Raw genomic sequence first — 26,390 nt, 5'->3', positions numbered from 1 at the left:
CTCAGTTTCATTTAACCAGAGTACACTGACACAAATATAAGTGCATATTTATTAATGTTTCAGTATTCAACCTAGCAAGACAATTATGTTAGTAAATCAGTTTGCAATATCTATACAAATATTAGTGGTATAAACAGTTTTTATAGATCCAGAAATTTCAAAAAGTTTATCAGTTAAAAACACAGAGCAAATCAGAGACACATCATTCTGAAAATAAAGAAAACAAACAACTTAGAACTCCCTACCTAATAGCAGTAGGGAAGAACTTCACGGTCCCATAGTGAGTTACCTAAGAATAACAAAATCCTTAAAGGGTATACTGTATATATTTTCTAAAAAGTTTTGAAGTAATTTGAAATATGTCAAACCTCTTGATTCACATTTTTATCACTATTAGTTTGCCAACATCAGTAAAGACTAACTATTGAAAGAGTCAATCATTTTGATGTACTTACAGCTGAATTTTCTCACCATGTGACCAACTATCCACAAAGCCTCAGTGCCATTAAGAAGTTTTGAGGAATATAGTATTTGGTGCTGCCAAAAAACATAATTAAAAGAATGCATGTAAATTATACTAATTTTCTAATTAGAAATGCTTTATGATTAATTCACATGTAAAGTACAAGTGGGGGGGAAAAGCAGGACTTACATTATCCCAATAGGCAGGTTCCAGTACAATCAATGAGACAGTGAGAGAATGCACAGTAAGGAGGCACAGTAGGGTCCTGATCTTGCAACTCAACTCTCACAAAAAGAACCCCGCACTACTGCAGAATCTCCTGAATTTCAATAGGGCCCTACCCACACATAATCAATTACAGGGTCTGCCTATGTGGGAGTAACAACAGCGAGAACAGGACCTGTTCCTCCACACACCTGCAAAAATACCAAGATTTAAAAAAAATAAAATTAGTAACATGCAGCAAAACCTACTGATAGCCTGTTTTATTACAGCATTTAGCACATAATAAAGGAGTTCCATACATCTTTAAGTTGCATATTATTTATAGGAATTTTTAGCTCCTTCTTTAAAGAATGTTGGCTTAAAATTGCTTATGAATTTTACATGTAGTGACAGCACATTATGGAACTTTTTACTGATATTACGTGAAATGTAATTTTTAAATTATCATTTTATAAAAATTAATTATCCTAGTTTCTATGGTTCTATTGTGCAAGTCACTTTTTAGTGCTTCAACCTTCTTAACATCTGTCCCACAACATTCATTTTATGGACACAGCATAGGCTTGTGAATTTATTGAGGTCTTTATGACTATGAAAGTATCTGACCACATATAGTAGCATCCATGACTAAAGTCTTCAAAAATACATAATGAAAAGCAGAATTAGTCATTTTTAGACCAAAAAGCCAGCTTTTTAAAACAAAAAATCCTTATGAAAAACTTTGCTAAGCTTAAGGACTTCATAAACACCATTTAAAATACAGGAAGTGCACAACACTTTGTTAAACAAGAATACACCACCACTTTGTTGTTCATACAAAGCTCAACATCCATTATTTGACCTTACTCTTCTTATTAAAAACACATCTATGTCGATCTTTAAAAAGAAAATGTTATAAATTACAGTATTTTTCTATATTATAAGTATTTAAAAGCCTGTTAGACATAGGTTCCATTAAATAATATTAACTGGTGACTCTAGGCAAGATGACTGGTGATAAAGGTTCTAAGAACCAATAGATCCTAGAAACAAGCAAAAATCATTTCTTTGTTCCTTTAATACAGATAGGTCTGCAGAAACAACAACATTTAAAAGCAAATAAACAAAAAGCTGGGACCAAATTAAAGGATTTGAGAATCTGACAACCCAAAAGTTTCATAAAATGGAATGCAGTTTGTTTGAGGGTTTTGGTTTTTTGTTTTTTTGCTTTTTGTAATGACTAATTGTTCTCTTCTTGGCTTTGATTTTGTGAAGAAAAAAAAAACCTTGAAAATTAGCAGAAAATGGAAGAGTATCTTAAGCTTTTGTTCCTTGCTGCCAGGTTGATGGTTTTCAACTGGGCAAACAAAATTTGACATTTCAAGACAGTTACATTATGATACAGAACTGGAAGAGTTTTTTCTCATGTTACTTCTTTCAAATTTTGCATTTCATATGCATGACTATTCTGTTAGGCTTCTGTTAGTCTGAGAAATTTAACTGTTTTTAAATAACATGCTACAGTACTAAATTCTGTTTGAAGAGTGTTGTATCTTGACCCCTGTCTAATATTACACAGAAAATCTAAAACTATCAGATGTATGCCAAATCAGTGTGCCTACCTGAGTCTGTACAGTGAGTGACACAGCACCTCTTGCAAGTGTAATCTTCCCATTTCTCACTGACTGAGATGAATGGGCAGACAAGACCTTACAGTACAATTTTGGTGACAAAATCATGCAGCTACAGATTTAGCATTTCCCAAGTTGCATTGCAGTGTGGTAACTTGATGAAGCCTGATCCTCATATTGTTTTCTCTCCCTGTATCTAGCTCCACATCTTTCTTCACAAAGGAAGTTAATTGGAATACAATGCAAATTTTCTGCACTGTTCCAAAAGAGTAGGTTGCAGGATGGGCCAGGGACACATAGCTGTAGTCTGAATTACAGTCAGTTTCTGGAGAGAGCTGAAAACACAGTTTTACAATTTTGACAGCCTAAGGAATAGCTCAGAGCTAACATCCAAACAAGCAAAGAAGTGAAATACTGAAGCTGTCTCAACAGTTCCCTTCTCTGACATGGACAAGAAACACATTTTACTAATCCAGGTAGAGAAAGCACCCTATCAGGGAATGATTCACAAGTGTTTTGGGAGACTAGAAGGCCCTGGCAAAAACAAGGTTTTTTCATGACTAGCAGAAGTAATGAATTCTAGTTACCTACCTGCATGCTTATAGGTGCCACAAGCACACTTGTGCTGAAGCTAGCCTGGCTGTTTTCCCACTCTCTTCTAAAGACATTTCTCTGAATTTCAGCATCTGATGTTTAGGAGAACAGGAGGCAGCTCACGTTGTGGCCAGGTCTGAGCTGCACGTGTCGCCTGGCAGACCAGCCAAGCATGCCGACCTGCAAGGCAACAGGTTCAACAGAACAGAAAATTTCTGAGTCCATGCTGCAGCTTTTTCTACCCTGGGGGCACTAATTTGAGTCCCTTCTCTACTCAGAGCTGCTAAATTTCATTCAAATTGCAGAAACTTGACTTTGTGACCTTTACCTCTATTTCAAATGCAGCTGAAATTAAGCAGTAGATTTGAAAGTCACTAGAAGATAACACGATCCTATATTTCTTGCTCAGAACCTAGGCATGAAAACACTGTATCATAATCACTGTGAAAATAATGATTTTTATGTCACTTGTTTTCATTCAAGAGTTACATCACAAAGGCAGATACAACAGAGCACAATTGTTACACAGTGATAGCATAAATGAATCCAGAGATTGTAGAGACTGTTTCAATAAACCCAGCTTCATTTTGCCAGGTGTTCAGGGCCCTGAATACAGGTTACTTCATAAAGGTAAAAAAGTAACAGAAATACAATTTTTATTTTTTAACTTACCCCAGCTATAACTGACTGCACTTCATGGACATCCTTTCTTCTCTTCCAACTCCATATTGTCTTTCCTAAGGCTTAAAAAAGTTCAATTACATGCAGTTCAGTAAAACAGCCACATCAAGTCTAATCAGTCTATTCAGTACACCTGTGCTTTTGAGGGCTTTTTGGTTGGGTTGGTGGTTTTTTTGTTTGGGTTTTTTACTTTTTTAGAATAAGCATTGTGATTTTTAAAGCATAACCTTAAAATCTTGCTCTTACTGCCTGGATCTTTATATCCCAAATTAGGGAATAGTTTTTAGTAGTATCTTAAACCTGTTCCTTTTCTATAAAGAGCATCCACAATGCTCTGTTTATCCTTTCTACTGATATCACACTACATTTTTAACTTGTGTATTTCACACTAAAAAGGCAAACTTGAAATCAGAGGGGTTTATTTGTTGCTGGATTCCAGCAAGAAAAGAAATTGAAAAAGTATAATGACCCCTCTAAAACTCCACTAAAAAAAGAAGACAGACAAAGAATAATCAGTGTGGAAAAGTTAACAGAAAACTGAACATTAGAGGAAAGGCTAGCAGGACACAAGAGATCTAAGAAGAGTTAGGGAAGTGAAAGTGATTCAACCAAAAGGGGATGGAACAAAAGAAACAAAGTTATATTCTAAGCAGGGTAATGAAAACAAGCTTTTCAAAACAGTTTGACATTGGCCTACCTCTTCTTCTGTCGAAGTGAAAGAATTACATCCATTCAAAACATGCCTTAAGAAAACCTTTAAAGCATTTAACTTTAAGCATTTGGAGCAGCTAAACTCTGCTCAGCTAAGCAACTAAGGAAGTGCTTAAATTTGGAAATCAATTGACACCCTATTGTTATCTTTCCCTAGGTCTGTAGCATCAAAAGCACACTCAAAACTGAGCCTCAGCTCTTTACCCTAATAGCCAGGATCCAGACCATCGGTTACCAGACAAGCAAAGTCAAATACAAGATGCAAGGAACTAATGTGGATACAGGCTCTTCTCTCCCACACTCATGCAAACATTTTTACTTAAGTGAAAGATTAATTGTTTGATGAAGAGAATGCAGATAGTTAAATGCTCAAAGTTAATATGCTCAAAGTTAATTCAAGAATCAGATCACAAAAAGAAAATTAAAGAAAAATGCCTGAGAAAGAACAAAGAAACAGATCGTTGAATCTGTATTAAAAATAAATTACCACTGGGTTACATATCAATGCACTGTGCCTGAAAACTGCTGCTTCTTTCTGGTTTAAGTATTAAACCTTGTTTTTAAAACATGAAATGGTAAAGAACCCTGGCAAAGATTAAGTTTAGTGGTTGATGTTGGCATAAAGGGCTCAGCATCTCTCTTGGCAATTTAAACGTATTTGTGCTTCCAAACCCAGTTTGGTAAACAGCTGAGACAGGGTTAATATCCCATATTCCAAGAGGATAAACTTTGGAAATCTTAAGCCACTAATAGGGTTCTGTCCCTTTTACCCCTTACTCTACAATACAGTCACTAAAGGAAAACAGAAGTTGACCCATTTGTTGAGATACCAAAAAAGGTCTGGGGCATCTCAGCACTCTCTGAATTTCTGGTCACTGTGATCCATCTCTTGAACTATGGATCATTCTGTGCACCATTATTTTAAACTGTCACCTATCTAAATTATCAGGAAGTCAACAACACTTAACAACTATATTCTTACACAACCAAGCCCCTGCTGCCAATATTCCATCCTTCATTTACATCTCTAAAAGAAAGGAAACTCCTTGTTTTTAAGATCTATGCTTTATAAATCCATACATAAAAAAATCATTACCTAGTGATTCTAATAAGTAGGATTAAAGAACTGATTAAGGCAGTGAAATAAAGAGAGAAATAGTTCCTCTATATTCAGTTACCTTTTCACAAAATGGCTAAACAAAATAATATTTCGTTCTTCCCAGGAGAATTATGAGCACTACTAAAATTTTATAAATGTTGTGAAGCTCAGAGCTCAAAATCTCCCAGAAACTGGGAAACTGGAGAAGCAAATTAACTTCTTGCAACTTAAACTTGCAGTCTTAAAAGAAACAAATTGTATGGCAAAAGAGCAAACAAACTTCTTAAAAGCATTTTCAGATCCCTCACTCCTGCATTAATTTAGATAGAATTTTATTTAGTTGCAGGCATACACATCTGCAAAACTTAAACTTCAGTCTTTCAAACAGTTTCATACATACTGAACTTCACTCTTCTAATTAGTGCTACAGATAAAACTATTCATGTGAAGAGAGTTAAGCACAGAACTAAGATTAAAGAAAGTAATAAAGAAATTAACTCATTAATTCAGTGTATCACAATTATTTTGGAAGCTAAGGACAGCAAGGAATAAAGCAAAGCTTGAAAAATTAACAGATGAAATAGGGGGTGTGGAGGAGAAATTAGGTTATGGTCCCAGAAATTGCCCTACAAAAATGTAACTTCAATACCTAAAAAAATAACAGAATCAGTGCTAAACAGGAGAAAAATATTAGAGCATCCCTAACTTAATAGTCATAACAACCACACACACTCTTTTCTCACCATTTGATGAATCTTCTTTGGTTCAAGGCTGAAGTTCATGGGTGGTTTGACGATCTCTTGGCCACTGTTCTGCTGTAATTGATCCATGAATAAAGAATGGGCTTCAGTTTTCACATATACCAAGCCAGAACTTTTCACAGCCATTAAATCCGCAAAAATATTAAAACTTTTAGAAGTTACAGTTAGACCATTTAAGCAAAACTTTACCAGAGAACCTAAATTTCATACCAAATCCTTTCTTAAATCCTCAGGAATATGTTTGTTATTATGAGTCAGGCCCATAGATATGTTGGAGTCAACACTATAAGATGCTAAAAAAATATAGAAATCCAGCATTTTGATGACTACACCACTAGTCTTTATGCTATATTGAGCATTCTAGTGGCCCAAGAAAATCTAAATGGAAGGTTGCTATTGAAAAATCAAGAGGTAAAAGAAAAAAGTCTAGTTTTATTTTTCCTGCACATTCTTCTTGCAGTCCTTACAGTCTATAGAAGCATCCTTAGATCAGATTTATTCTGGCAAATTCAAAACTCTGTTCGCATTGTACAATAGCAAATGCTGTCCACTTTAGTCCTTTTTAGATTACAACATCTATCATTGCAAGTAGACTAAAATTGCAAAAGCAATGAATACCAAATCCTGTATTCCTGTATTTATCAGGGTAAATTAGAGACTAAAAGGATACAGCAGAAAGCAAAACACACGTGAAGGAGGATGCCTAACTACAGCCACTAGTTTATTAAACTGAAACTTTAAACTTCAAGTGAAACCAAATTTACAGGGGAGGCCTGAAAGGAGGCTTAGATGAACCTATGACAAGGATCTAGAAGGCTGGATGAGCACTGAGGCAAGGCAGGGCTCAAATTAGAAAAACAAGTAGGAAAAAAAAAATCAAATTTCCACTGGCTGTATGTCCATGTACAATACGAACACTGAATACCAAAACAAGACATAGGTGTGCAATTATTATAATCATGTGGGTGTACCTTAGTGATCTCCAATAGGTCTAACTTACCTAGGAACTTTCCAGATGAAATGGAATAACATGCAAGAACCCAGGCAAGCCAAATAATCTAACTAAAAAGCTACACAGTAATGACACAAAGCAAGTTTTCATTACAACAAATTCCTCTAATCCTCATAGTTGTAAAATAAATCTTAAAAACACATAGCAAGGTAATTTGTAAAGTAATGCATGCCTGAGCCAGAAGATAGCCTCCAGCTTTCTAACCATCCCTACTATGAGCATCTGTGTCATTTCAGCAGACAAGTGCCTTGCTTTGGTTTTGCCATCTCTCAATTGGATCTAAGCAATCCAGTATATCCAAGCACAAAGCCCGCTGCATATAGGAAACTCCAAGTACAGGAAGCTGGGGGGATGTCATTTCAGCAACGTAGGTTATTATAAGCCCCTCTTCATACTGATTTTCTCTAGACTTTTAATTGACAAATTTGGGGTCTCAGGATTCTCCATGGCATAAATCCAGGATTCCTAAAGAAGTGCCAGTCTCTAGACTGGATCCAGTGTTCAACAGTTTCCCTCGTCTGACATAAGAGGACCTATGCAAGACGTGGGAAAAAAGCTGAAAGTTCTACAAACAGAACATTCTTGGGGCTGGTGAAAGTCTAAGGAATGAAACTAAGAGCAAAGGGTCATCAGAAATCTAACTGCACCTTGCTTGAAGAACAAAACATATTACTTCAGCCTTACCTCACTAACATAAAGGCATAACATGTATGGAAGAAAAAACATACAATAAACTGAAAACATTCAATTGCACATGCTCCTTCCCTTGGCAACAAAAGAACAAATAATATGACAAATGTTGGCCATGTCACTTATTAGTGTATGAGAAGATTCTCTGACAATTTAATGGCACTCTCTGAGGAGAAGAACCTGTAACACAGGACAGGCACTATGAGGAGGTGTTCAGAGAGTTCTGTTACGAGAACTGCATGAAGAAAGGAGTCGATTATAGAAACTGCAGCTTAACCCCATATCTGCTACCACAGCAGATAAGACATCCACCACTCTGATGATTCCAATTTGTTTGGATGGAAATTTGATCTAAAGGACTGACATTACTTTTGCTGAGGCTCAAAATCCCTTTCTTTTCCTTCTGTCCTCAGTTGTGTTCCTGCTGTGACTTTTTGGCTTGGCTAGTCACTGAGGAAACACACTGATGATCCTCTCCCAGATGCTACAGCTAAAGAATGCAATAGCCACCTCCTCTTAAATGGATTTTTACACTACAGCAATTGCCTTTCTCACTTGTTCTAACTGTCAGATAAATATTTGCCCATTCTGATCCACAAATTTTATTATAATTGTGCATTATTTAAGAGATATGGATAAAAGGTGTAAACTAAGACTACTACATTAGGCTTAAAGTTTATGCAGTCCTAAGTAATTCTGAGAATAATGATTGTGTAATGTTACTATCGGCTTTGTAAGTCCGAAACACAAGAGCATAATAATGAAGAGAACTACCCAGTGTGCTTACACATAATAATATACATTCCAGCCTGTGCAGAACTGGGGCCTATGTGCATTGAGATGGAACCTGAGAGCAAGTAGTAGATATTAAGAGATGTAAAAATTTCACTTCCGTTAAAAATTTTAATGAAATCTTAGGAATGATACCCAAAAGGACAGGCGTGTCCTATACATATTAGAGAATATCATGTATCATAGAAACAGTGTATCACAGAATATGGAGATATTATTTTCTACATTTTTTTATATTAGGGTTGGAAAAATGGGTGAAAAATAATAACTAGAATTATTTTAGGGCAAAGCTATATACAATCTAAGTACAGAGAAGTGGTATCAGCAACACCATAATTTTATTTTTTTTTTTACTGCTTTCACTCTATTTCTACTGCAAAGTTTTCTTTTCATAGGCACATAACCCTCAGGAAAAAAAAATCAGAAAACTTATACTATCATTCTTTTCTGTTGAAAAGTACACTTTTTGAAAATTTTGCTCATAGTAATTTTAATAAAAGAAGAGCAAAAAAGTAAATACACTGCAAATCATTTACATGTCCTCCTTTTTAATAGAACGGCTTTACAATCTGAAGTTTTGTCATCTGGCTCATTTTTACTGAGAACCTGGTTTAAAAAAAAATTAGGAATCAGTTTCTTTAGCAGCACCAGACTTCAATTCAGAGGAAAATAAAATAAGATAAATGAATAATATTAGCTATGTGATTACTTACATGTTGCATCGCACTACTCTTTTCCTTAAGGAGCTCCAGAATTACATTACTCTCTCACTCAGCTGCAGTAGTTTTCGTAGCCATGATGGTCTAGGTTTTTGAGCCCAAAAGCTTGGTGTTTTGTACTGTGGCAGTGTTAAAAAAAAAAAAAAAAAAAAAAAAAAAAAAAAAAAAAAAAAAAAAAAAAAAAAGAAGGAGAGAAATTACCTCTCCCTTTCAAAATTTGTTCTGCTTATATTTTGTCAGTGCAGCTCTAGCATGGAGCAGTGGAATCATGAAAAGCATTAGGCCCTGAGCCTGCTAGTGCTCGTCTGCCAGCAGTCCAACCGAGTTCAAGAGGACTTGCTCACAGACGTGAAGATTTTGAAAGTCAGTGGGAACAGAGCTCCCAGAGTCTCATTATGTACTTTTGAAAAATCTTCCCCTAAGTCATGAGAACAACAGTTTGCAGCTCCGAGGCCCCTGCTTGCCTTTCCCTTTCTAAAAAGTGCATCAGATTCGGGAAAAAGCCCGAAACTCCGAAGGCAGCAAGCCCGAGGAGCGGCTGGCAGGGATGCGCCGGGTCTGCCGGCCGAGGCAGGGTCCGCGGAGCTCCCAGGGAAGGACCCTGCATGAGGCACAAGTCAAGTGCAGGCAGCGAGTGGCTCGGGCGGCACCGCAGCCTGCATTCCCCCCGCGGCTTTCGGCAGCTCGCTAACCTCCATCTCGGCTTCCCCATCCCTGAAACGCGGCTGGGAGCACTGCCCCGGCCATCAGGTACCTTACGATCAGTCACAGCTTGGGGCGGAGGGGAGGATGCGGCGTGAAAATGAAAGTTCGCCTTCTCTGCGAGCGCTCCGCGCGCAGCCGAGGCGGGAGCGCTGCCCGAGTTGAACCTCGCTCCGTCAAGTTCCTCCGAGAGGGCTTTTTGCCTTTTTCTTTTTCTTTCTCTTTTTTTATTTTTTTAAGTGTGGGATCTTTTTGTTGACTGGGGGGTTTTGTTGTTGTTGCTTTTCGGGTTTTGGGGTTTTTTTTTTGCAATGACCAGTGTAGTGCGCTCCGGGCCCGCTGTGCCCCGGGATGAGCCCACGCAGCCCCGCTCCGCCGCTCGGGGGCTGCTCGGCCGGGGGGCGGCCGGGGGACGCCCCGGGGCGCTGCCGCCCGGAGCCGGTGCGGCGGCAGGAGGGGGATGGGGAGCGGCGGCTGCCAGTCGGGATCGGGATCGGGATCGGGCCCGCGCGCTGCGGGCAAGCGCCGAGCGCTCCGAGCCCTCCTCAGGCTGCGGCGGGGCCGTGGGGGGGGACAAGGGGGGTCAGGCTGCAACCTGAGCGCAGCGGGAGCCGCGGGGGTCCTCGGAGCCGCGGGGGGGTGCGGGGGGGAGGCGCTGTTCATATTTTCCTCAGGTCCTCTTGGCGCACATCCCCCTCCCCCAGCCGGGCTTCCTTTCCCTACCTTCCCAAAATCCGCTGTCGTGCCCCCCTATCCACCCCCCTCCCTTCCACCGGCGCCTTTACCTTGACAAGTTCGCGGGGCCAGCGGAGGTCTCGCTCCCCCTCTCTCTCTCTCTCTCGCTCCCTCTCTCCCACACACATCTCTAACGCGCCACCTCTCCCCCGCGGGCCCGGGCTCCGGGTGACATTTCCCTCTCCCTCTCTCTCTCTCCCTCCCTCCTTCCCTCTCTCCCCCCCCACCCCCCTTTCCCCATTAGCGGCGGTTGGGTCGGGAGCGCGCGGGGAGCGGGGAGGGCGTGGAGCGCGCGCGCGGGCGGCGGGAGCGGGGGGGGGAGGGGCGGCATTGACAGCGAGCGCCGTGTCCGTGCGGCGTTGCCGCCTCAGCCCCCGCGCGCCCCCCTCCGTTCCCGGCATGCCCCGGGGCGGCGGGGCTGGCGCTAACGAATTTGAATGAAGAGCCCTCCGCTCTTTCGGCGCCATTTTCGAGTGATGCCCGATCGCATCGCTGCTGCCGCCGCCGCGGGGGAGGCGCGGGGGCCGCCCGCCCTCCCGCTCCGCCAAACTCACCTCCCTTCCCCTCCGCTACCCCGCTTCCACCCTCGCCGTCGCGCTTCGGAGCGGGTGCCGCCGCTGCCGCCGCCGGCACAGGCGGTAAGAGCCAGAGGGAGCGGGCGCGGCTGGGGCAGAGGGAGCTGGGCGGGCGGGGGAAGAGCGTCTTTGGAAAACGGGGGCAACCTGCACCCCGCCGCCGGGAAAAGTCACGTCGGGAGCCCGGCGGGCCGCGGGCGGGAGGCTGCGGGAGGCGGCGGCAGGTCCTGGGCGGATCTGTCACTCGCTTCCCTCAGCCTCAGCGGTTGGGAGCGGCCGTCTCCTCCGGCAGGTAACCCCGCTCGCTCCCCCGGGGCGGCACCGCGCCCGGGCGGGGATCCCGGCAGCGCCGCTCGCACCCGGCCCGGGAAGAGCGGCGCGGAGGCGGGCGGGGGGGCGGGCGGGAGCCGCGGGACAGCCGGAGCTCCGGAGGGTCCCGGTGCCCCGCGCTCCTGGGACATGACAGGACAGGCTTCCCCTCATCTCCCCTCCGCTCCCTACCGCCCCCCCGCCGGCGGGTCCTTCCCGCCCGCCTTCTCCCCTCCGTTCTCCGCCGTGGAAATTTCGGGGCAGCGCCCGGGACACGGAGGCTCCTGCTTCCCGGCTCTGCAGCAGCAGCAGCCAGGATGACTTCCACACTTACATGCACATCTCCCTTTCTCCCCCGCCGCCCCCAGCCTCCCCCCCCCCGCCTCCTCCTTCCTCTCTCCCCTTGTTTTCGTAAGCTGGATTAATGCCCCTTCGCTCTTTCTCTTCCCTTTCCCTTCTCCCCCCGCAATCCCCACCTCAAAAAAACATATATAGAGGACAACCTTCGGGGTTTTTTTTCCTCCGTTTGTTTCCTCTCCATGTTAGCAGATTAACTTCTCCGTTTAAGAGCTTTCTCCACCTCCCACTCAATCGCTTGATTTCCCGTGTCGCGATACGGAGCCGCCTTTTGCAGGAACCCGGGTGACGGTCGTGCTGCCACATGCTGTCACATTTATCATCTCTGCCCCTTTGGGTATTAACGAATGACCAAAGTGCTCTTCATCCCCTATTGCACAGAGCTATTTTTTCCCCCTCGCAGCGTCAAAACGCTAGTTTCCTTCCTGGACTGGAGGGGGGGAAACATAATCCGAGACCATTTGAATCGTGCCAGCTATTTGTAGGTGTTTTTCCTCTCCTCCCACACACCCCAAAACCGAGTAAATACCCTCCCCATAGATAGCCCAGCCTAATACTGTGATCAGAGCTGGCCATTCACCTCCTCTTCTCCGCCTACAAAATTCTCTGTCTCTGTCACCCGGGTCGCTATTTGTCATTGGCTTAGCTATTTTTTGGTGGTTGTTTCTATGTCATTTCTCGGTGGCCAGCAGCTCTCGGTCTCTCGTAGCTGTATGAACGCGATCGTGCTTATTGTGATAGGCGCCGAGATCTCTCGCAGCCTGAGCGCTGGGCGATTCCCCCTCCACACACATACACGCATAATATGTGACACGGTGCCTTTTTCTCCACGACGCCGTTTAACCCCCTCGGGGCCGGCTCTGGCGTGGGCGCTCGCGTTTCGGAGTTGCGCACACAGGCTCACAAGGCATCTTTTTGTGGCGGGAGCGCCGGCGGAGACAGCACCGTGCGGCGGGGCAGGGAAGGGAGCTCGGGCGCTGCCAGGCCAGCGGGTTCCTTCCCAGCCACAATTTCTAAGCGTTACTTTTTATTCCTCTTCCTACTTCCCTCTTCACTTTCGGCTGTCCAACCTTTTTTTTTTTTTTTTTTTTTTTTTTTCAAAAATCATTATTATTTTAATTTTTTGGGTTTTTTTCCGGAGGCAGGAAGGCGTATGGATATTTTCCCCGATGCCGTGTGAGCGGCGGGCGCCCGGGGCTGCCGTCGAGCTGGCGGGCGCGCAGGATGCGCAGCGAATGCAGCATCGGGCCCCCCGTTAAGGCGCCCGTTCAGCGGAGGCTGGACCGGCTGCTGCCCCCCCTGGTTGCCTGCGGGGACGCGGGGCTGGGGCTGGGAGGTTGGACCGGGTCACAGCCTTTCCCTGCTCCTCTTCCTCCCCCCAAGCTGCCTCCCCCCCGCTGCCCCCCCGCGCATCCCTCCGCGGCGTTCAAAGCCAGAAGCGGCCGCCTTGCGCTTAGCGCCCCGGCCACCGAAAATAACGAGTTAACCGAGGGACGTAGGAGGGACGTAGAGAAGAGTTGGGGTGCAGAAGTGCTGTACAAAAGATTTCTGTGTACATGGCTGAGACCGTGCAGTCTTAAAGTGAAATGCAAAACTTAGCGTTTCCAGCATGGCAACTGGATTGTGATTGAAGGTATTTTCTGTGTAATGCAGAAATCCAACAGTTCAAGGAGATTTTTCTGTCTCGAATCCCTAGTTTCCCTGGATTCTTTTAATCCAGTATGTAAATTACACTTTTTCAGTTATTTTTTTCCCTGGGAATAGCTGCTTAGTTTGTCTCTGCAATTCATACCTTTGTGCCCTGATAGAAAATTCCACTTAATCCTTGAAATTGAGATACTAGTAAGATTCTATTGAGATTTAGCACTCATTTGTTTAGCTCTGCATCATTACTTTCAGAGTGTTTTCAGAAACGTTTCTAACAGTCAGTATGGGAATGTGCACAAAGCTGTTTCACTGTAGCTGTGTATACTTTTGCAATATCAGGATTTGAAGAGATTTACACTACTCCGCTGTGGAAGTGCACTCAGAAATACTGACTTTCACTTTCAATGAAATAACTGTCTTGACTCATAGCTAATTTTTAAAAAATACTCAATAATTCAGTATTGTACAGGTGCGTGTGCATTTTCCCCCATGTTCGATAGTCACGTTCAATAGCATGCAATTTATACCTATTTTTCATTTTAATTAAAATATGTACTTAGCACCTATTTGACCACATGAAACAACTGTTCTTTTAAGCTTTCTTATTTCTCAGTTCCACTGTTCTCATATTTTATAATTACATAAAGGTGGGTGTGGCTAAAATGGAAGCAGCTATCTAATATGAATATATAGTGTATTTTAAGTAACTTTTCCTTTCTTATATTTGATGTACTCTTTATTTTGAGATACTTGGGGGGAAAAAAATCATGTAGCTTAAATAGACCCTTGTAGAGCTGCTTGCATTTTTTACCTCAGTTAAAATGTCAAACATTAACTGGGATTACTTGGTCCTGGAAAAGTTACATTTGGAGGAAGTATCAATTGAATTTAAATATCTAAATGTATATATTTATATTTTGTCAATAACTGAAAGCTAATGTTCTATGCCTAATAAACTTATAGGTATAACACGTAGCATAGGGTGTGTATTTTTTTTAGTTAAATTTAGATTTTTTTTTGTTTCTTTTTTTTTTTTTTTCTTTTTAGTCTAATGCTTTACCTTGATTCTTAGGAAAAGCATCCAAATAAGCTTAATTTGGTTGGAGCTTGATTTTTTTTCTTTTTTCTCCTCTAAAGTTATACCAAAAGTTTCCAAGAGGTACCCTCTTATTTTGTAGATATAAATCTACTGAAGCTTGAAATAACTCTAGAGAATTTTTAATTTTCAGAAATAACAGTAATTTGAAAGTGTGACTGTATCTCTGTGACTTTTTAATGTGTTAGGCTAGTACATCATAGGAAGCTTATTGTAGTAACATTTTAAAGGCAGACTGCATATACGATACCAAGGTATCATGGGGTTCTTTTTCTGTTTAGTTCATTGTTAGGGTTTTTTATTCTTAGCTTCTGGAATTCTGAACCTATTACTATTCCATCCAAAATGTAATATCATGGAAGGAAAAATAAATTGGAGTCTTTAATTCCTTAATTATTTTTATGACTAATAAATCAAATTTTTCAGTGAAGTACAAGTGGAACTGCATACAAACTACCTGGCTCTGTAAACCCTGCCTGTGCACACAGTGTGAAGGTGCACATCTCACCCATCTTGAGTGTCAGAAGCCATGCTAACAGGTGTATCACTGCTTTTCTGATACACTTTTACACATGTAAAAGCACACGAGCTTTCCTTACAGGAAAAGTAGCCACTTATCAGTTAGTGGTCCTTTTATAGAACCTTACTGGGTTTTGTGATTTGCTCTGAGGAGCAATTATCTACTGAATATGTAAGGGAGAACCAAGACCCTTATCACAGTATTCTATGAATATGCTGCAGGTATTCTGCTTTGTAGATGCAGTCATCCACCCACAGCCTAAGGCCCATAGCAAGTGATTTGAGCAATTCACATTCATTACAAACTGTCAAGAGTAGAGTGCATCTTAGACTAGTTTTGACTGACTGTGAAAGAAATAGGGAATGAAATTGTAGGCTTTTGTGTAGAAACAAACATGGTTTGAGAAAGTTTTTAAAGCTAAAAATAACTTCATGTACACCAATAAGTGTTCTCCACTGATTTTTTTCACTTATTTGTTATTGTAAGTTCTACATACTTAATATCTAACACTGGAAACTGTTCTCAAAAAATTATGTTTTCTACTATCAGTAATACTTGGAAAATTTTGTTTGAACAGGCTGCCCAAATTGTTCTTGAACTTGGTCCTCTGTGACTCTTTTCACAACCATCTATTTTTTTAATAGAACTAGTAATGTATTTTAAAGATGGAAAAAAAGTTGATATGCCCCTCAAATAGAAAAGGGACATGAGACAGGGTAGAGAGGTGTAGCCACAGATTTCCAGTAACCTCTTTTAGTCAGTGAAAATGTTGATTTGCAAGTTCTATTTTTTTTGTTCATTATTGGCAGGGGTTATGTCAAATTTTTAGGTTACTGGTGTATTAATATATAAGCTGGATTTCAAAAGGAATCTCTTTATTGAAAAATTTCTTCATTGTGGATACTGGACAGTTTCAGAAATACTCAGAGTAAGCTAGGTATAAAAATTTCTGCCCATAAGAGTGTAAGGCAATGTCTGTACTGATTATTTTTTAACCCTTCCCTGTAAGTTTTTAAAGCACTTATTCTAATAAGCAAACTTTGGGATACAGTTGATATTACCACAATTGAGGAATAGTTTTGATCTTAGTTTTGAGTGCTGTGTGAGAACTTCAGAAGATTTTGATAAGTGTTAGAGGAGGGAGCACAACACGAGTTCTAGTCCAGCTATCATTTAAAGTTGGTCAATTTTTAATTCTAATATTTCAATGTAACAGTATTTTTAGTATATTATTAAAAACAACAAAAAAGTTCTTTTTACAGAGAACACTAAATTTTTAAACTTTATCTAATTCTTAACACTTTTCCATAGCTCGATAATGGACAGTGCTGGTGTGTGAGGATGACATCACACACATTTATTACCATATGCACAAAACAATAGCAAATGTAAATTATGTATATTTAGCTTTTATTTTGTTAAAAGTTTCCCAAGATGCCTTCTAAAACTGAAGGCAATGTTGTTATATTGCTCAAAACTGAAAAATAGGAGTGACTTTCAGTGATCGTTATTAATGTCTAAAGGAAACCACTGTTAGAAATAGGACCCCCCCGCCCCGTGACTATTTAGTTTGTTTTCAGACACTGCAGTGAGTGCATCTGCAGTAAATAGATTATTAATAAACTTTTCAACATTTAATCTGGTTGCAACTAATTATTTTATTTAGCATGAACTGTGATTCACTTGAAGATTTGATCTGAGAAAAGGTAATTATACATCGTATAGGGGTTAGGTATGTATTTTCATTTTAAATAGCTTTATTTAATTCCAGTTTCAATGTAATCTTCAAGTATGTTAAATATCAATACAAGCACAGAGGGGGACCACAACTTTGGTAGGTTTTGTTTAAGAACAAAAACTTTTTTTTAAAAGGTGAAATAGATGATGTGTGAAATACACAAAAATACAAACTCCTTTTTCTTATTAAAGCAGGGTGCTTATTATAAGTCCATAGCTGTGAGGGAGTTGTAATATTTTCTAGAATATTCTTAAAGAATAAAGAACAAATTTATGGAAGTATTTGTAAGCAGGTGACCTGATCTAGGCATCAGCTACTCATTTATTAGGCATAGGATGTGTCTTGTTATGGTGTCTACAATGAAAAAATTCAAATCAAGTCAAAACAGATTTAAGATTTTGTCTGTGTGAATGCAATATTTCCTCCAGTAGCTATTTGGCTATAGTTACTGCATCTGTCATGTTGTACTTTGTTCTTACCTGATCATCAGGGCTGCTGCTTTTGTTTTCTTTCTTTCTTGTTTTTTTTCCTTAAAATTTTATTTCATCTCTCAGAATGTTTTATGTGACTAATTTTTAAAAACACTTTATGTGTTTTAAAGTAGCTAATATTTGTAGGCTGAATTTTAATAAAGGCAATAATAGCACTGCCTGGAAGAGCAAAAAAAATTTGAACTCCTTAAAGTGAAACACTAGAATTTAAGTACTTAACCGTCAATAGCATATTTAGGAAATATGGCCACACAATCACACGTCCATTAAGTAGCTTACTAAAAAAATTTAGCTGTTTGCTTATTTGAGCGTTGAAGGAGGGATTGGTAGTGGGTAGGAAGGGAGAACTACACCCCTTACTCATTTTTTTTTTCTTTTTTTTCTTTTTTTTCTTTTTTTTTTTTTTTTCCCTCCTCCTTCTTCCTCTTACTTTCATCTTAAAATGCTGCGGGTAGAATGAAAGCAGAAACATGCTAATCTGATTTGTTTCAGGAGGCTTCTGATAATAAAGAGGCATATCACAGGTGTTCCTAATCAAGTCAGTTTGGCTTTTAAAAAAAAGTATTTTTAAAATTAGGATTTCCTGTAACATAGACAATGCGAGGGTCAAGCTGATGACCTACATCTATGTTTGGGGATCAACCATGAAACTGTGGGTGTTGGAAATATGTTATAATACATGACATTTTTATTGCAGGTTTTGACCTTTCAATAGAGAGCTGATTTTGGAGACCGGCTTACTCCTGTGATTGAAAAAACTCTCTGGAAGGTTGATGGAGCATGAGCATGGTATATATTATATTAACATTTCTCTTATTACATATGTTCTTTATTTTTAAAAAATGCACACAGTAGTATGACTTATTCAGATTATTTAAAGTAGGCCAATTCTGGGATTGTTCAAGAATTTATTATTTGTTAAAATAGTTCTTCTTTACACTCCTCCTGTCAAATTATAAAACACTAAGTAAAGTATTAACACAGGCTATGCTCAGAAGGAAATAAAGTGGCCAAAAATATTTATAAAAAGCTGAGTTTGCAACAGCCTTGATCAATCTGAGCTATATCAATTCTCCATATAGTATTTTTCTCATATTCCTGTCTTGGGAATTACTCCAACTGAGATGTTGCTAATCCAAAAACAAAATATGGATAATATAAAAAAATTATTTTTCAATAACTTTATTTTTTTGTTGGAACAATGTATTAAAGAACAGAATTGAATAGAGAACTAGCTGAGTGTATTTCCATGTGGTGTGTAAAATTGGATTTTAAAGGCATTAATAAACTAGCTACCTGACAAACAAAGAAGCAGAAAAAAGGAAAAAAAAAAAACAAAAAAACAACAGGTCTTCAGAGCCCTCCATCTGTACCAGAATAGTCAGAGATTTTAATTATTTTATTTGTTTGCAAACAGATACTATTTAGTAAAACACTGAACAATTAAGAGGAATTAATATGGACTGTGCTACACTCATATTGCAAGTCCTGCTTTGCACTAAAAGTACTCATTTGGCTGAAACTGAGAAATCCATTCAGAGTAATCATAACCTATCTACTCATATACGAATAGTCCTAACTAACCATTTATTGAGACAATTGAAATTAAAATAGTAACTGGTCTCAGATTGAGTAAATTTGTTTAAATACTAAATGGAGTAGTAAAATCTGTAAGACTTTATCTTCAGCAGAATACATTACAGTACAACAGATTTTATGAATATGTTGTGACTTTAGCAATTCCAACTTTCAGCTAAAATTCATTCAGCTAAAATTTTTTCTCTTAATCAAATCTGTCTTGAAGAGCACTTTTTTTTTAATAGGAAGTAATTGTACCATAAAATCATGAGAAGTTTTAAAAACCCAAAATTTCATTTTATCACAGTAGCTCCTAATTTCTACCAAGCAAATCCAGTGAGGTGTAAATTTCATATTTCCTCATTGTTGTAACTAATGTAGAATTGAAGAATTACTGGAATTTACCAGTAATACACCTCCTGTTCCAGAAACATTAGAGGCAGATGGGTTCTGAATATATTTTTCATACAATACTATGATTTTAGGGTAGTTGAGGCTTCCTAGAGAAAATGATCAGTTGAGCAAGAAAGCTTTGAGTACAGAAAATAAAGGAAGTAAACCTTAACTTTATATAAGCTTTGAAGTTTGTGATTAGTGAGTAGGTAATTCTTTCAGTTTTAATCCTTTCTTTATGTGATTAAACACACAGTGAAAGTACTTCTATTAATGCTGTAACCATGTTTGGGTAACATGCCTAATATGCTCCCAAATAAATAAATATTTCGGTCTGTCTAGAAACTGCTTTGGTGGTACTGCATTGCTGTTGTTTATTTTTTCTTTTTTCCCTCCCCCCCCCCCCTTTTTTTTTTTCTACCAGCTTTCTTAGGAAAATAAGGATTTTAGGATTTCACTGAACAGTTTGAGTTTGTTCATTTTTTTTTCTGTACAAAAGCAGTTACATTCTTGTTAATGAAAATCAGGATTATATTGCAAGGCAAAGGTATCTAAGACTCCCTTGTGAGATATTTAAAAGGTGAAAGTTTGATGGAGTGTTCCTTGGTCTGACACAGGTTCAGAGTATTTCTCATAGATTCTTATTCAGCAAAAAAGGTGGTTTCTGGTTCACAACTGTAAATCAAAGGGATTTTACATTTAGGGCCTAATCCTACAAACTTTAATATACACAAGTAGTTCTAATGACTCACGACCATGAGTAAGGATTTGCAGAATGGTACTCTCATTAGATACCCACTTACTTTCCTTTTACAAATTTAGTATATATTAAAGTATTTAGAACTTTAAGACAAGTCTAAATGTTTTTTTAGAAAGTGCAAAGAGTTTTGCAGTAATGTAGTAATTAAGCCTTACCCATTTACAAGCTCTATTATCTTTTTAGAGTGCTGCAGTTGTCAGTTATGATTAGAGTCCACTTAAGGTGTTGATTTACTCTAGAACATTTTTGTGCTGCATTTTGGCCCATATTATTTTTTAATTTTTTTTTCTAGTGCTGTTTTGTACTTGGTAGTCAACATGAGTGTTTCTTGACCCAAAGAGTAGATGAAACTTGCAAGAAGGGTGGTGGGGTAACTTGCAGGAAAGGTGGTGTGTGGTGCTTTTGTTTTATTTTCCTACTGTTAGCCTCTCCTATTGTAGTTCTTATTTAGCAAAACAACCGCTGAATCTGTTCGAAGTTCAGCCTGAATTAAGAGACTGCAATGCTTGCCCCTTAAAAATTGCTGGTGTGGCTATTGCAAGCTGTGTGCTTGACTTTGTAAACTGTTTTGCAATATCTAATTGTAAGGAGGCTGAAAAGATAAAAAAGTGCAGACTGCTCTACTGAAGTGTTTCAGATGTGGAACTTTTCATGGCCACTTTTACTGTTCGGGCTGTAGGTATAACACTTGAGGCTCTACAAGTCTTGTTAACTAAATCATGATTTGAAAGCTGACATTGCATGCTTATTGCTCATCCAAAAAGAACTGTTGCAGATTACTTTCACAATTCATTTATGATTTCTTTAAGGACTTTTCTTGCTTTACAAAGGCAACTGAAATAATTTTCATGAAAGGGATCTGTAGCTATAAATGTAACCCATTCCTAGCTATTACAGCACATGTAAAATCAGCCATTGTTTCACATCTTAGGCATGACTATTTTAAGTTTTAAACCTGAAGCAACTGAATTTTCTGGACTTTGTTAGTTTAAACTACTGCCAGCTCTACATTATTTTAAAATGGAGATTTGTATACTATTAGATTTAAATAGACATTAATTTTTATTATTACTTCAGACATTCAATGAAGCATGTATATAGGAAGGATTTAAGACTGGCATACTTAGACATCATTTTTCCTTGTCTGTTGATAAAATGGTCTTGCTAGACAGTAGAAAAAGAAAAGCAAATGGCATGCAAATTCTTTAGGAAAAATAGTTAAAATGTACTAACTGGGATATTTAAATTATTCTTCTCAGTCAAATGCAAATATATATAAGTTAGGTATGGCCCCCTTTTTTATTGTTATTTTTGTTTCATTTCAACAGAAGTCTAAGAAGGAATTTATGTAGACCCATACATTGAAGGTTTCAGTGCAGGAATGAGAAATGTAATCAAAGTTGTTAAATGTTCATGTATTATATTGATGGCTTGTTAATAGACCTTGGTTTAGACTGCTGTTTGCACACTAAAAGCAGGGCATGTATGAAGATGCAATTATTAATTGAGTAGCGTGTTTGAAGAAATCATTGTTTCTAGCTTTGTTAATTTTGAATTTTTTCAAGCATATGGATATTCATGGTACTTTATTTCCATTTTTTTTTCTCCAGAAAACAAGGGGGTTTTTTGTTATTCTAAATTTTAGACCAGTGTTATAAGAGAATTAGTTCTTTTTATTGAAACACATTATCAAGATAATCTAGTCAAAGCAAGATTTGCTTCAATATTTGTTTTAATTTTTGAGGTACCTAAAAATCTTAGTAAAGTGCAAATACATCTGAAGTATTTAAACGTCTTCTTTAACCTACTAAATTTTAAGAGCTTGCTTTTTACTTCCTGTGACTGTCCTATAGTGTTTTTTTTTTGTTTTGTTTTTTTTTTTGTTTTGTGGATGGTTTAGTTTGGTTTGTTGGTGTTTGTTTTTTTTCTAAGCCGTTGATCAAAGATTTTTGTGATTTTTTTTTTTTTTTTAATGCTTCCACTTCCTAGTTGACCTGAAGAGCAATTTAATTTTTTTTAAATTTTTTTATTTAAAAACTGTCTTTTCTTCCCACAGAAGGAAATGGATTTTAGTATTCATAGGAAACTTAACTTAGACATTTAGAAAATATTGTAGTTATGAATGTGACTATGATCTTCCCAAATTTAACTGATCATTTCCTACTTCAAAATTAGATATAACTTCATATAAGTCACTTCCAGATTTAACAGGTCTTTCAGTGCATCTGATAAATTAAAACATTTGCTTTATAATTTCTGTATTCTTTTGGAGCAAAATTTTATTTTGGTAGAATGGGTAGATACTGTGGTGTTATGAATGTTATCACTTTATTCTGAAAACACCTTGCTTTTCCTTGTTAAGAGTTAGTCCATATTTTAGCCAAGCTCAAAAATTTGACAAAGATGCTCCATTCATTGTGAAACATTGTAATGGCTCTTATAACAGTCCTTCTCTAAGTGAAAATATATTGAAAAGTTTGTTGTGGAACAGTACCTTTTGATACGGTAACACTTATTGTCAGCATTTTCCATAGGCAAAAAGAACTCTTGATCAAAAAGAATGATTATGGACTGGTTACTCTGTCCCTATGCTCCCTAAAACCAAAAGATTTTTTCCAGGTTCTCAGGAGAAGGGAAAACGCTGCTTTTAATGCCAAACACAAGAGTTATAAAAGCAGCACTCAGATCTGCACTTTTCTTCATATGTGTTAACACCTAATTCTAAAAATATTTTTTCAGCTCTCAGAGTGAGGGATTGAGGGATTGTAGTTCTGTATGACCAGAGTATTTTTTAAACAAAGAGTCATATGCTCATCTTGAATTCTGTGTATCTGGAAATCCATAGCTTGTATGACATGCAAGTGTTAATAAATATTCTCCATACTTCTTTAAGTCCCAGATTCATGACCTCTCTAAACAATTCGAGAGCAGATAAAAGATAGTTTGGAATAAAATCAGAGGCAAATACTTGCCTTCTCTTCCTAGTATTGCCAGGCTTAAAGTCTGGATCTTCATGATGCATCTGAGTTTAAGGTGTAATGAGGAGAATCTTGAATTAGTAGAGAATAATTCCTTCCAGGGTGTTGGTACTGCTAAACTGTGTTCTGTTGACACCAGCAACTTCTCTCTTTTGTTTGATGTTTTGATCCCACAATAATGACAGTGAATTTGGCTGTGAGTATTGATTATTTGCTTCAAAAATTAATATTTTGTGAAACTGCATAAGGAAGTGACTGAAATGTAAAATACAGTGTTCATAAGTTTTCTCATAAATTTGTTGTCCTTGATTTTTTTTTCTGCCATTGAGGTATATAGATTTCTTGTATTTTTGGTGTGTAATACTTAATTTGTCAACCTCACAGTGTTCTGACTTCTATATGAATTTTAAACACTGTTCACATTTTTTAATTTAATTTTTTTATCTTAATATAACTTATGTTACTTACCCACTTTCTGTTATGAAAAACCTGAACAAGATTTGTCACTGAGGTAGGAATTAGTGAATGCTAACACTAGAGGGCAATTCAAAGCAGCAGCCTACCCCAAAACAGTTATGGGTGCCTGTGATGAAAAAGAGGGAGCCAATGGAGACTTTCCCAGGGTCTCCCCCAGGCAAAAGCTGCTCTTTATGATTACCCTCCTAAATGGTTTATTTAACCCACTTTTCATATCTTGGAGTGCTCCACTGAATGAGAAAGGAGTTAAGCCAGTTCTTATGCTTTGCTGAATTGCAAGTTAAGAAACATCTTCCATAGTGTCTTACCTCGTTCTCTTTTGCCATTATCAAAAAGGCATAACTTTCTCAGTGGTGGGTTTTGTTTGGTTTTTATTTGCTGTTGCGTGCTACATCAAACTCTTGGCAAGATAGTGGGTTTTAGGGGGTAAGGTAACATTGCAGCAAAACTTAAATGTCTTTTGTTAAGTACCAAGGAAAATGGAATATATGGTGAGTGAAATATTTTCTTACAAAATATTGCAAAGTTAGTCAAATTAAGATGACTGTATAAATAAATAATTTAATATTAAAAATATAAAAACCAAACCACATGATAACCAGAATAAGGCATTAGATAGGTACTTTGTGTCTGTAATTTTATCAAGTAAAATATATTATGTAGAATACAGAAAAAAATAGTTGAAGTTGAGCAATAAAGTGCTGTATTTAATATTTAACTGAGTAGGAGAGATCATCTGTGTATATTGTACACAATTTAAACAATTTATATAACAGTGCATTACATAATAAATTTCAGTTTTCATTGTTGCAATGTTCATTATAGATTTGCAGAACATCTTAAATACTTGTAAATAATAACCTGTAATGCAAATGATGGTTCTTGAAAAGCACTCTAGTATTCTTATTTTAGCAATGCAAATTTTCTCATTATATTGAAATGTATGCACCCAGCCGTGTAAGTGCTTGTGGCACAGTACAAATTTGAAAACAAAGAGCATTTTATATAAGAGTATATATCTGAGTTGATACCTGTCTTTCTATCTAAGTTTTTATGTGCACACACATACTATATCTTCTATATTTTGTGAGCTTGTATATAAAAAAGCTGTTCTATGATTAAAATGGCTTCTTTGTTTCTACACTCTGAATCAGTTTGTCAAGTTGTATTTTCATTGCATTCTTTTGCACAACTTACTATTAATGTGTAAAATTTGCTTTAGATGCTTTTAAGTTGGTTTTTTTTTTTTTTAATAAAGAGCAGTTACTTGCAATCACTCTAGCAGTGCTACAAATTAATATAAATGGTTCAGTGCATTGTTACAGTAAACATTTACACCTGTTTTCTGCAGGTCTGATCAGCAACTACAGTGCATTTTGAAAATATGAAATCTGCTGGCAATGATGTGCCCAACCTTAACTGGTGCTGGTGCCTTTGAAAGAGAGATATTGTGTCATAACACAGTATATATAGTCCAACAATGACTGGCCTTGATCAGTCTGTCCAAGAAGAAAATAATTTTCTTGGTTCTCAATTGGCAAAATCCCCAAGAGAGGGGAAAAAAAAGAGCATGTGAAATTTAACCTACAGAAATTGTTAGGTTCTCTGGGGTTTAGGGGAATTTTTTGTTTAACTGGGAGAGTGGGTTTGAGGAATCAGTTGGCAGCCATGTACAGTGGTACAGAGGTCTTAATCACACACGTGAACTCTTGGTTTTGGAATGCATTTCTAAGAAATCTGTCTGATTCTAGGTGATTAAACCAAGCAGGCATGTAAGCTTTTAAGGAACTGAACCCTTAGTCTTTCGCAGGTAAGACACTACCATTTTAGGAATAACTACTTTCATGCCAATATGACTCTCCTTTTTTTTTTTTTCTTTTTTTTTTCTTTTTTCCTTCTACCAGCTTGATTTTTGGCCCTAAATCAAAGAGATATGTTCTGTCATTAACATTAAATCTGTCTTCAGAGTTTTGTTTATTTGAACAAAGCAAGAACAAATGTGTAAGTACCAGCAATGTGCAGACCAGTATTGCAATATTGGTCTGTTCTGTCTTTAAGCAGGTGGTTTCATGTGGCAAGCTGGAAGAGAGTCTCTTTTTCTTCCCAGCTTTTGACAAAAAGATGACGCATATGACTCAGAATTAGAAGGGGAAATCTGCCAGTTTGCATCAGTTCCTTAACTTGTGGGCTGCTATTCACCACAAGAAAAATCAGTATACTCGCACCAGTGCTGCTTGAGAGGTGAGGAGTAATTATTTCCTCCAAAAAGTGTAGGATGATTGGAGTATGTCTTTCGTATGTTACACTACACTTTTCCTATATTAGGGTATTTTTTGATTGTATTAAATCTTTAGAAAGGAAAAAAAAAAAGGATAATTATATTAAATGTTATATTTAATAATTAGTGTAGGAATCAGATATTATAGCTTGAGGCAGATCAAAAGCAAAGTGATTTGTTTCATGAAACTTCTGTTTTGCTGGCACTGAAACTCAACTGTTATAGATCTCCAGAGTCAAAAGGTAAGGGGTTTTTTTGGTATATTTTTTTAACCTAATTCCACATATCTGAATCTCCAGTTCCTACTTTTAAATAAGTTAGTAGGACTGGCAAAAAAAAAAATAGTAACTTTGAAGACAGAAGCTATCTATTGTGAAGAGGAAAATACTTATTTGAAGT

General features: G+C 38.3%; 2 long non-coding RNA genes across 14 annotated transcripts in view; one reads left to right on the top strand and one right to left on the bottom strand.

Moving 5' to 3' along the window:
• Positions 1-10,984, bottom strand: part of LOC306804520 — an 81,535-nt gene extending 70,551 nt beyond the window's left edge. For all 6 annotated transcript variants that reach the window (XR_013774905.1, XR_013774906.1, XR_013774907.1 and 3 more), the window contains exons 1-6: positions 10,845-10,984; positions 9,352-9,462; positions 6,127-6,198; positions 2,890-3,635; positions 653-879; positions 456-537 (exon numbers count right to left, since the gene is read on the bottom strand). This is a non-coding gene — a long non-coding RNA (uncharacterized lncRNA). The remainder of the gene's footprint in view (positions 1-455; positions 538-652; positions 880-2,889; positions 3,636-6,126; positions 6,199-9,351; positions 9,463-10,844) is intronic.
• LOC306804507 overlaps positions 1-26,390 on the top strand; it is a 95,617-nt gene that overhangs the window by 41,918 nt on the left and 27,309 nt on the right. For 6 of the 8 annotated variants that reach the window (XR_013774892.1, XR_013774893.1, XR_013774896.1 and 3 more), the window contains exons 4-5: positions 18,225-18,316; positions 25,465-25,523. This is a non-coding gene — a long non-coding RNA (uncharacterized lncRNA). The remainder of the gene's footprint in view (positions 1-18,224; positions 18,317-25,464; positions 25,524-26,390) is intronic. The other 2 variants (XR_013774894.1, XR_013774895.1) reach the window with 1 other exon arrangement.

This window comes from Erithacus rubecula (genome assembly GCF_903797595.1).
Source record: "Erithacus rubecula genome assembly, chromosome: 1".
NCBI classification, from domain to species: domain Eukaryota; kingdom Metazoa; phylum Chordata; class Aves; order Passeriformes; family Muscicapidae; genus Erithacus; species Erithacus rubecula.
Note: the sequence above shows the minus strand (reverse complement) of the source record. Positions and strands in the feature narration are given on the sequence as shown.